The sequence below is a fragment of the Olea europaea genome, chromosome 20 (genome assembly GCF_002742605.1).
Source record: "Olea europaea var. sylvestris chromosome 20, O_europaea_v1, whole genome shotgun sequence".
Classification (NCBI taxonomy): Eukaryota; Viridiplantae; Streptophyta; class Magnoliopsida; order Lamiales; family Oleaceae; genus Olea; species Olea europaea.
The window spans coordinates 8,990,372-9,003,526 of record NC_036256.1 but is presented as its reverse complement, the minus strand read 5'-3'; positions in this window follow the sequence as shown (position 1 = coordinate 9,003,526).

Genomic DNA, 13,155 nt, shown 5'->3' with positions numbered 1-13,155 from the left:
CTGAAATTTCGAGTTTTACCAAGTTCCATGCAAAAAAATTCAGATTATCGTCTAAATTTTAAAACCTCATAACTTCTTCGTTTCAAGTCCAAACCTTGAGTTCTTTATATGGTTGGAAAGCTTATGAGAAGACTTTTCTAACTACACTAATCTTATTGCATGAATATGGATGAATAGATGGCAATAAATTATCAAATGATACCATTAAATACCTCATAAGGTTTCAAAACTTTGCATACAAGATTCATAACCCAATTCCATCATGTAATGTCATTATTAAGCATGAAATACAACAAGGAATTCAACCTTATGGCTCTGATACCATTGTAGGAAAATCGTAGCATGCTTTGACATAAATTTATGGTCAACAAACTTACTTAAAATGATGAATTTCAAGATCTATGTGTGGTTGAATCAACTTGCCTTCAAATCTCCAAAATTTGCATTTTCTTGTACTCCAATGGTCCAAATCTCGATCACAATGGAAGGGGATTATTATCCACAATTTAAATTCCATTTCTTTTGAGATTTCATGCCAAAAATGTGATTTTAGAGACTTTTCAATTTTAGGCTGAATTTACATACGAATTTTTTTACCATTTTTTCACATGCCACTTTCTTTGTTCCTTTTTCCATAACTTCTATATGGAAGTTTCAAGTGGTTACTTGGGAGTTATAGGTTTGAATTCCAAATTCAAGCCACTCCCTCCAACCCTTTTGAAATCCTGGGGATCGGGCCACCCCACATGGACGACCTATTATCCGTATTTTCCAACAGTCTTGCTTTGAGATTGCATAGGCTTTATCAGCACCAGAAAGACAGAAACGTTAATACTGTATCCAATCCTAAGTCTGCAAGAAAAAATGTTGTCTGAGGTTAACATAAACATTGAAATGGAAGGAGGAACCACCGTTCAAAAAAAAAGCACCTCCAATGATTGCTACATCAGCAAATAATATGAAGTTTGATTGGGAAAAGATACTTTGATCTGATCGAGCTAACCCTCCATCTATTAAAAGTACTAAAACTAAAAATATACAGGGTCGCCAGTCGAGGACTAATGCATAGAATGTAGAGAAAATCAAGATTTCTAAAGCTCCAAGGCAGAGAGAAGTGGACACAGGAGCCAAAACTGAACTACTTGAGCTAGGTTGGAAAAATTAGGGTTTGCATTGGATTTGTTCAAGTGTTGGGTGTGTTTATGTGAAAATAATCAGGTCTTGAAGCCATTTGAACTTGATTCTGAACTTTTGCCATGAACCGCAATTTACCTCAATTTGTCAAACTTCTTATCTTATAATATCGACATGTATATAATTTGATATCTATGAAGAAAAATTACTCCAAGATTTACTTGGGCTGACATGGCTTGAAAAGTGTACTCCTTTGGGCTGGCCTATTTGGAGAGGCTGGAAGGCCTACTGTGAATATCTTTTAGAATCTTAATTAAATGAAAGTGTTGGGCCTTGTGTATCGGATATTGCATTTTTTTATTGGAAAAAAATCATATTTAAGGTATATTGTTTACACCAATTCAAAAGTCAGGTAAATAATTTAAAAGTTTAAAATTCATGTATATATATAATTAATTAAATATAATAAAGTCACAGTTATAAAAGTAATAGTCACAGATACATAAGTAAAGGTCACATATTATCAAATTAATTAGTCGAATTATTTCGAGGTCACAAATCAAAAATTGTATAGGTTACAGTTTATTTCGAGATCATAAATCAAAATTTTTATAGGTTACAGTTTATTTTATCGGTCACAAATTAAAAAATTTATAGGTCATAGTTCATTTATTGATCATAATTAATTAGTCACAAATAAATTTTCAGTCACATGTTATTAAATTTTTAGATCACAATTGAGTAATTAGTCACAGATAACCAAATAATTGGTCACATATCATCGCCACCAACATTACCGTCAATTGTGACCACCCTCTCCCTGCAACCGTCGCTGTTACCACCACAACACCACCACCACTACCGCACCACCGCCAGATCCTCCATTCCCACCAACATCTCTACCTACACAACCAACAAAAAACCACATAAACCCCCCCTCCCAAACAACACCAAAACGACCCCAAACCACTGCTAAATTCAATAAAACACAATCAAACTACCATTACTACCACTGCACAACCCCCCAAACACCATCCAAATCTACCTCAATTGTCAAATCCACCGCCACAAAATCGCTGCCATACAAACACAATCAAAACCAATGCCAACCGCCAAATCCACCACGACAAACACCTTCACCACACAAACACTATAAAACACCATCCAAACCCACAAAATCGCCACCACCCCAAACCGCTTCTACTTCACGTTGGTGGTGTCCTTCGCCTGTGAAGAGTCACCGAAGTGGGTAGTCTTCTTCACAGTGTGAGTTCAGCATTTGCTTGTTGACGTGTTTTGCTTCGCACTCGAAGGATCTGCTTCTTTAAGAACTTACAATAATCTACCATCCAAACCCCCAAAATCGAGTTGGTGGTCTGCTTCACGCTTGGTGGAATTGCTTTGCTAGGTCAATGACGTCGTTGCTATGAGTTTGGCAGTGGATTGTTGCCGTGGGTGGTGGTCCACCATCCAAAACCACAGAAGTGCGCTGGCACTCTACTTCGCGGTTGGTGGAACTGCTTCACCATGTCAACGTCATCGTCACTGTGAGTTGGACAGTGGATTGTTAACCTGGGCGACGGTCTTCGGCAGTGGGCGACGGCGGCAAAGGTGTCAGTTGAGTGGAGAGAGTGAGAAGATGGAGTGACGTGAATTTAGGGATTGGAATTAGATTAATCGGTTGATATATTTTATTATTATTATTACTAGTTAAATCAATACATGAATTTTGAACAAAAAATCTTTCCCTTTGATTTTTGCATTGTGATCTTTAGGTAGGTGCCTAGATTTTGTAATTTCCACTTTTTTATTTTTATTTTTATTTTTGCATGGATCGACCAATGTAACCAACATAAAAGAATGTGGCCCATACAAGGGAAAATTACATGGGAGCAGGTCTTTAAAGACCACTTTTAAAGAACCAGGTACAAAGTTTAATTAAACATAAATCAGGTTTTAATTATATATTTTAATATTAATAATAATCTTATAATTAACCCACCCCAGCCCTAAATTCGTTTTCCCCTTTCTGGCTCTCTCTCATTTCGAGTCTCTCTGCAGGAGTTTTTCCTCTCCGGCGACATGGCACCTTAGGCATTAAGACACGGCATCGAAGTTGCAGCCGCCATTTTGCACAACTCTATCGTCGGCACTGTTGCATGATCGTGGTTTCGTCGCTTCTTCTCTACTCACGACGTTGACGGCAAAGGGGTGTGAGCGTCGCTTCTTCTCTATTCAGATTTGTCGGCCGACACTGCTGCGAACAGCAGAATGGCGACGATCTGACATAGCGACGTTGTCACGAACGATGTGATATGGTGGAGGTATGGTGTGTTGTGGTGGTAAGTCTTGTGCGGTGGATCTAAGTAGCGATGTTGGGAGTTTGGTATGGTGCATTTTATGTTTTGGGTGGTGTTGGTGACTTTGTGGGGGTGATGGTGGTGTGATGAATCTTGGTAGGAATGCGGTGGTGATGATGATAGCAACGGTGCTCCTGTTGGCAGTGGGTATCTGGGTGGTGGTGGTGATTTGGTTGGTATTGGTGAGGTTGGGAATGGTGTATTGTTGGTTGTGTTTGGTGGTGATGCTTGATGTGGTGGTCGTCTTGGTGGCTATGGTGGTTTTTGGAGGTGGAGACGATGGTGAGGTTGTGGGTTTGTTATCGTTGGTGTGTTTGGTGGTGGTGGTGGTGGTTGTGGTGGTTTCTGACGACGATGGAGGTGGTTGATAGTGGCAGCGATTTTGTTGGTAATGATATCGTGGAGTTGGTGTTGGCGATGGTGTTGTGGCTGGGGTAGTATTTGTGACCAAGTACTATGGTGGATCGGGATTGGGTATTTGATGTTTGTGACGAATTATTTGGTCTCCTTGTGACTGATTATTAATCCGTGACTTAAAATTCAATCATTTTGTGACTAAAAAAGTAATCTGTGACCATCAAATTTGAAAATATGTGACCCGAACCTATAATTTTTTGGATTTGTGACCAATAACATAAATTGTGACATATAAAATTGATGGATAAATTTTGATCCGTGACCACGAAATAATTTGTAACCTATCAAAGTTTCGATTCGTTACCTCAAGATAATATGTAACCAGTGAATAAATCTGTGACCTATAATTGTGTGCACGTGACCATTAATTATATAATTGTGATTTTATTATATTTAATTAATAAATATTTTTAACTAATTAGATAAAAACCTGATTTTTACATTAGTTAAATTTGAAATATGATTTTTGAATTGTGCATAGTTAATACATAGTTTATGAATTCCACCCCCCCACCATACAATATATAGGTGATATGCCCCCCGGGGCACAGCTCAACTGATGGATCAATCAACATTGGCTTGCTTCCAGCGGCAGGGTGGAGAGTTCGATTCCTGGTGGGAACCTGCGGCCAAATATTTGGCATGGAGCAATCACTGTGGAGGAGGGTCTCTTGTGCGCAGAAGTGTACAGTCAATGGGGGGAACCTGTGATCCAGTTGAGGCATAACCCGCGATTTACCCCTCCAAGGTTTTAGGGGCATGGGTCTTGGAGGTCCAGAATTTAGTCTGGTGTAAGTTGGAATACCTGGATATCAAAAAAAACAAATATATATATATATATATATGATGACCACCTAGGTATTGATATTGTTCTGGTTCTGTTTTAATTTGCATAATTTCATCAGTTAATTCCTTATAATTACTATCCTGTGAAATTTCTGTTTTATTATCAATTTCCTCTGTATTAATTCCTACTATTATATTTTTAAAATTATCATAATATAAATATTCTGTTTCTTCTATTTGTTTATTTAAAAACAAATGATCTTCTAATTTTAAAAGTTCTGTAGGAGATAATTTCATTTCTAATTCTTTAGGATAAATAATTCTATCTTCTATTTCTATTTCTACTGCATTAAGAAATTCTTCTGTTTTTTGTTCTTCTTCATTATTATTATATTCTGTTTCAGAATCATTATTTCTATTTATGTGACTATAATTTCCAAACCTTAAACTAGTTCTTCCATGTAAATCTTTATATGTTATAGCTTCTTGAGGAGCTAAAATTGGTTCTTGAGTTTCTAAAAAATTTTCTAAATCCCATTCTAATCCTGCTAAAAGTTCTGAATCATAAGTTTTAGGCTTAATCATTTTTATTCCTTTACTACTCATTAAATTTATTACTTTATCTATGTATAATTTATATTTTGTTTGAGAATTATTACTACATCTTCCTAAAAATCCTATACTTATTAATAAATTTTCTCCTGAAACAACATCTTCATATCCATGTATTTGAATTCCTATTTTAATTTTTTCTGAAAAATCTTTTATGGTTAATAAGAAATCTGGATTACAATATATAATTCCATTATTATCATTCATATCTACCTCTGTACTAGTTATCATACTCTTTTCTATATTTTGGATTCTTTCATCATAAATAGTTAATAAAACTTTATTTCCTAAATTTTTTCTCATTAATCCTTTAATTCCTATTACTATTAATCCTAGATGCATAAATCTAAAATTCTTTTTTCTTAATTCTTTTTTAGATTCTTCTGATATTAATGATAATTGTCTTACTTGACCATCTAAACATTGAATTGATACTTCTCTAGTATGTCTAAAAAATTGGGTTCTTGATTCAAAAATTCCTCTATTATATAAATTTTCTGGATTAAGTAATTGTAAACCATGAGTTTGGAATCTATTATAATCTTGTTCATGATCTATAAGTTCTTTTATATTCTGATTATACTGAGGCTGTCTATGTAAGATTCTTTCTATAATATTTGTACTTATATTAGAAGTACTATGTCTACCTCTATCATAGGGTTCTGAAGATGATCCTACTTCTCTAATAGATCTTGATCTACCAGGAAAATTATTCATATTTTATAAAACGTTGTAGATAATTTTCTAGTTATTTTTTCTTTACCTGTATTTTTTAAACTTAATCTATCTAGGTTATTTATTATATTTTCAATTTCTTGATTTGGTTTATTTTCTATATTATTTAATTTTTTATTTATATTTTCTATCGCTTCTGTAGTCTTAAGATCTGGAAATTTTTCTTTATCTTCTACTCTAGAAATTTTATTTAAGATTGTCAAGTTTTGTTCTTTAATAAAATCTAAATTTTCACGAATTTTATTAATATCTTTCTCAATATTAAATATTCGTTTTCCTAAAGTACTAACTTCTCCAGTTAATTTATTATTTTCTTTTATTAAGATATCCAGTTTTAAAAATCTAATCTGAATAATAAAAAGAATTTAATGAAAAATTTGTATGATCTGATAAGTAATTATTATCTATATTGTCTAATTCAATCCTTAATTTTAGATCTGATATAAATATCTGATCAAAATTATTTATAAAATATTCTTCTCTAAATTCTGAAATTAAAGATCTATATAAAATCTGTTCTTTTAATTCTGGGTGTAAATTTTTAGTTACTTGTAATATAGCAATTAAATAGTCTATAGATTTATCTTTTTCAAAAGAAATTAATTCTACACCGTATTCAAAAATCTCTTCTATTTCTTTATAAAATGTAAAACTATAGAATATTTTTTCTAGATCTACAAGTAAAATTATAAAAATCATAAAACAAGTAAGTATTTTCTAAAAATTCAGAGAATTATACCTTCTAAAATCTGAAGAAATATACTGAAAACACCAGCACCGGAACAAAAGCTCTGATACCAAAAGGAGGGGGGTCCCTGAAAAAGGTTAGAATTTCAAGGATTTGGAGGCTGTTGTAATGAGTTGTTAAAACAAATTATGAAAATCCTACTCACTACTTTTCTTAATTGAGATATCTTTTTCTTTTGATAAAATAATCAGAAATAATTTCTGGGTTTTTTCCTTTTTTACTTATTTCAAAAAGTTCTAATTTATGTAAAATGTATCTTTGCATATCTTCTAAGTTTTCTATTCTTTTTCTTAATATTTTTATTTCTAATAATTCTATTTGAATTGAATCATTCTGATTTTCTTCTTCAAATTCTATTAACTCTTTTTGTATTAAACATTTTTTACATGCTTCTAAAGACCAGATCATTTATGGAGTATAGAAATAAGAACACAATTTATAATGCAATATTTAGAAGAAAAATGTATTGAATTACAAATTCAGAATCAACTAAAAAAGACAGATTATAAATTTTGTAAAGATATTTTTACACCTCAGACTTATGGTAATAATTTTAGAGAAAAGAATAAAAGGAAATATGATAAAAGGAAAAATAGTCAACCTTTTAAGAAAAGATATTATCTTAGAAAATCCAATAGAAGAAAGCCTTATTTAGATGAAAGTAGACATGTCAGAAAATTTAAACCAGAAAGAAACTATCCTAATAAACTAAATTGTTATGTTTGTGGAGAAACAGATCATTTAGCTAATACATGTCCAAAAAAGATAAATAATAATGATAAAAGAAGTACTTTAGTAGAATGTACTAATGAAGACTTGTTAGAAATAGACGAATACATTTCAGATAAAGAATCGGTATATAGTATTATATCAATAGAAGATTATAATAATAATTATAATTTAGAAGAACAACCAGATTATGAAAATTTTATACAAGAATTTTCTAATATAAAAAATTTATCAGACTCAGATGAAGAATTAGAATTAATGGATATAGAATTAGAATGTAAACATAAATGGGTAAAAGAAACAGGTTCAGATAGTATACCATATTTTTTATGTAAATGGTATCCTAATAAAAAATTAAGAGTTAAATGTAAAGATTGGCGTCGACAGCAGGGTAGTATTATAATTAGCAAAGATTATATGCAATTACAAAAATTTACACTTTGTGCACCTACTTATAATAAGATTATTCCATCAGAGTATTCTGAGAAGCGTGGTGGGATAATAGAAAAAGAAAAAGAAAAAGAATGTGAGTGTAGTAGAGAAAGAGAATGCCAATTAATAGAAAAAGAAGATTTAGAAAATTTAAATTTTTTAGAAGAATATTATGAAAGTTTTAAGGAAGAAGAAGACATATGTTTAGATTTTGTAGAAATTAAAAAAAATATATAATCTGTTAGTAACAGAACAAGATATAGAAAATATGATTAGTAAACTAGAAAAATTAGAAATTTTAGGAGAAAATATATTAAAATACTGGGAAAAAGATAAAGTTTTTTGTGAAATAAAAATAAAAAACCCAGAATATATAATAAAAACAAAAAATATTGAAGCTACAAACCAAGATCAGGAAGATTTTAAAATGCATATAAAAGATTTATTAAAATTAGGAGTAATTAAAAAATCAGAAAGTCCACGCAGATCAGCAGCTTTTATAGTTAGAAAACATTCAGAAATTATTAGAGGAAAAAGTAGAATGGTGATCAATTATAAAAGATTAAATGATAATACAATAGATGATGCCTATAATATTCCAGATAAGACAGTTTTAATAAATAAGATTCAAGATTGTAATATTTTTAGTAATTTTGATTTAAAATTCAGTTTTTGGCAAGTAAAAATGCACCCAGATTCAATAGAATGGACAGTCTTTACTAGCCCAGAAGGACATTTTGAATGGTTAGTTATGCCATTTGGATTAAAAAATGCCCCTAGTATTTTTCAAAGAAAAATAGATAGCATTTTCAGTAAACATAATAAATTTATTATAGTTTATATAGATGATATTCTAGTATTTAGTAAAAATAGGCGAGAACATAAAGGACATTTACAAATTCTTTTTTCAGAATTTATTAGACATGGTTTAATTATAAATAAAAAGAAAATATTTTTATTTAAAGAATATATAGAATTTTTAGGAGTAAATATAGGTAAAGGAAAAATAGAGTTACAACCTCATATAGTTCAGAAAGCTTTAGATTTTCCAGATAAACTTGAAGACCTTAAACAATTACAAAAATTCTTAGGATTATTTAATTATGCTAGACCCTTTATTAAAAATTTAGGAAAAATTGCAGGGCCTTTATATGGAAAAACTTCACCAAAAGGTCAAAGATATTTTAATATAGAAGACATTAAATTAGTTCAAAAAATAAAAGAGAAATTAAAAGATTTACCTAAATTATCTATGCCATTGGAAACAGATTATTTAATTATAGAAACAGATGGAAGTATAACAGGATGGGGAGCAATTTTAATTGCAAAACCTAATAAATATGCAGATAAAGATAGTGAAAAAATTGTAAGATATAATAGTGGAAATTATAAAGAAAAAGGTAATATAAGTAGCATAGATTTAGAATTACTTGCAGTTAATTATGCATTAGACTCTTTTGAACTATTTATTATTTCTAAAAAATAAATTACTCTAAGAACAGATTGTGAAGCAATAGTAAGCTTTGTTAATAAAATGAAATTAGAAAATAAGAGAAGTAATAGAAGAAGATGGTTAAATTTTATAGATAGAATTACAAATACTTGATTAGTAATTAATTTTGAACATATTAAAGGTAGTGATAATCAGATAGCAGATATTTTAAGTAGAATAATTAAAAATAAATAATATAATTGATTATTTGCAGATACAAAGACCAAGAGGCCCCAGGCCAGGATTGCCAACAATTGGCAGTTCAAGTTTATCATTTCCTCAAACTAATTTAGCACAGACTCATGACAAGTTAAGATTTGATAATGTAGAATTACTTTGTTTTCCAAACAGTAATATTAGCTTTAAGACATTATCCCATATTTCAGTTACAAAATCAGAAAAATGTATTTTAGATAATCTATGGATTTCTTACAATAAGAATCCTAAAGACCAAAAATATTTTTTAGCATGTTTAAATGCTCTTTCAGAACACTTTAGTCAAGATCATAAAAAATTTAAGTGTTATGTTGTTTTACAAGGAAGACTTCCAGGAATTTATCATACATGGTGAGAAGTTTCAGATTGTATAAAGAATTTTCCAAATCCTCTTTATAAAGGATTTTATTCAATTTCAGAAGCATTAGAAGAATGTAGAAAATTTATAGGAATTAATTATTTTGTTGCCCCTTCTTTAAAGAATGTTTCAGATCAGCCTTTAGATTATGTTTCTAAATTTTGTGAACATTGTGAATGTATGAATAAGAATTTTAAAATTTTAAATGAGTCTAATCAGTCTTTACAACAAGAAAAATTAGTTTTACAAAAGAAAATTTCTGAATTAGAACAGGAAATTATTAATTTAAAGATCTCAAATCCAATTGTTCAGACACAAGCAGGTACTATAGAGCCTAAGAATTCTATAGCTAGTCCAGCTCAAACGGAAGCTGGTAAAGACTTATCAAATCCGTTTATGGTTTTGGGCTTACCAAAAGCTCAACAGACTCAGGGGACTGTCGATTCTCCTACTTTTCAATTTAATCAGACTCAACAGGCTGAAAATCCTGTTACAGATAATAAAAATATTTATGAAGACCAGACACAGCAGACTGGAAATTCTGCTACTAGACTTATTAGTCCAATGGATCTTAAACAGAAAAGCCCAATTAATTTTTCAAAATCATTTCAATCAGCTCAAGATCCAGAACAGATTTCTCAATCAGATATTAGAAGAATCAAAGAAATGTTTGAGAAAATTGAAGAAATACAGCAACAAGTTAAACAAAGTACTACAAAGAAAAAGAAAATACAGATTAAAAAGAAAAATAAAGGCAAAAAGAAAATTGAACAAGAAAAAGATTTGGATAATCTTGAAGACAACAATTCAGAAGAAGATGATAATCCAGAAGACTGTACTGACGGAGGAGACTCTTTAGACAGCATTGGCAGACACAATTATGAAACAAGATAAGGATTCATTCAGACATCTGGCAAAAAGACAAGAGTTTTCAGACTAGACCCAACCACTTGAAGACTTCTGTCCAGATTTCAAGAAAAAATCAAGAATTATTGTACGAAAAGTTGAATCTTTACTCTTTTTTTTTTGAAAAATTTGTAAAGAATCTTACTGTTTGATAAAGTAAGATTTGATAGCATAGCTTTTTACTGTTTTCTTTTTGACGTTTTAAAAAAAGCAAAGATTCCTTGCTTTTGAAAAAACGCTTCCTCTATCTTTCTTCTCCTATATAAGGAGACCATTCTTTCATTTGTAAAGACACAAGAAAATATATACAATACAAGTTTTGAATTCTCTCAAATATGTTCTAATTTTCTTTCTCTCCCGAAAGGGAAATTCTTAATTGTTCTTATTCTTAGATAGAATAATATCCCACAAAAATATGTTGTTTTAAGAACTACCGATGGATCATTCCGGTAGGTATGCTTTATAGTTCTAAGATATGGTGCTAATAGTTAATATTAGTTCCAGATCTTGTAAGAACAATTTCTGTTCATAAAATTTTTAATTTGTAAAAGTTTTATGATTTTTGTAAAGAATCTTATGTTTCATGCTGAGTATATGATAAGAGCATGTCTTAACTCCAAGTTAAAAGTTTTAAACTGTTTTTAAAATAAGCCTTGAGTGACCTCTCAAAGCGTAAAGGCCCAGTGAAGAGGCTAGGAGACGCATAGAAGAGGGAAAGGGATCACTGTTTTAAGAATTCTTGTTAAGGAAGTGCCAGTGGTGTCCTTACAAGAATGGAGTTAGGCCCAAGTTAATATATCTCAGATGACATGTTTAAAAAAAAAAAAAAAAAAGAGGGATATTATTTTATCAAAAGAAAAATATATCTCAATTAAGAAAAGTACTGACTAGGATTTTCATAATTTGTTTTAACAACCGCCTACAACAGCCTCCAAATCCTTGAAATTCTAACCTTTTTCAGGGATATATATATATATATATAGGTGATATGGATCTGGGCCAAAGGCAAGTCAGACAGGGCAGGGCTGAGCCGAATAGCTTTACACGTTTAGTTGTGGTTAATGAATCCTCTTAAAACTCTCTAGCCATATGTTATTTGTTGATGGTAAATATAACAAAAAAAAAATTTGATTCAACTTTTTGGTATGAGCAAGGGAGCGCAACGGTTGAATACTCTTCGTTTTCTACACAATGGGCAGAAAACCCCAATGATAAGAGTATAAGATTAGACTGTGTACAACTTACTTAATTTTTAAGTATGCTGACTATTCATAGAAAGTCAAAAATTCGGTATCCCTCAAATCATTTCAATCAAAGTATGAAGTCGCCTTATTAAGTGTGCTCATTAAGTGTACGTCGGTGATGCTGATTATGATCATCAACTGAAGCATTTGACGATATTATGGTAATATGATTTGGTAAATTTGTCAATAGGTATACTTTCATAATCACATATGGAATTTTTGCTAAGTATCATTTGTTTTATATAAGATTTTTTTTATTTATTTTTTTACTATTACTATCACTTAAAAAGTTTCTTGAAGTCTTCAAATTATTTGAATCGCCTAGAATAAATGCCATTGAAATATTGCAAATTACATCAAGTACATTCAACAAAACAGTACACAAACTAGGTAGTGTAGAAAATAAAAGTAAACTCTTATTTGAAAAAAAAAAAAGAAAAAAGAAAAAAAAAGAATAATAATAATAATAATTTCAAGAGTGCATGATGATGCTATTGTTTGGCCAAATTAGCCTTGTGTGGAGTACAAAAACATAATCAGTATATGCAGCTTTAGCTGATATTGGAAATCACTCCAAACACGAAATGTCTTCCATGCATACTTGCAGTTGCAGGTAATTTATGGGTGGCCCCCGCAAATTCAAATTATTCTGTCACACTCTTCAAATTCAAACTTCAAATCCAATAGAATAATAAAACAGAAAAACATGATATTCTTGTCTTCAATTCAATTCAATTAGGGAAAAAAAAAAAAAAACACTTATCCTAAATTATCAATTTAACCCGGGTTTTATTTTGCTTAAAAGTTGAAAAAAGTTTTATGCCAAAGTCGACAAAAAAAAAATATATATATAATAATAATAATAATAATAAAATTATTATACATTTCATAGGACCTATATTTCATCAAGTTTTATCAAAATATACCAAAAATTTGATTTTTAACAAAATCGAAGAGAAGCCTAGTTAATATGATGAGATCAAGCG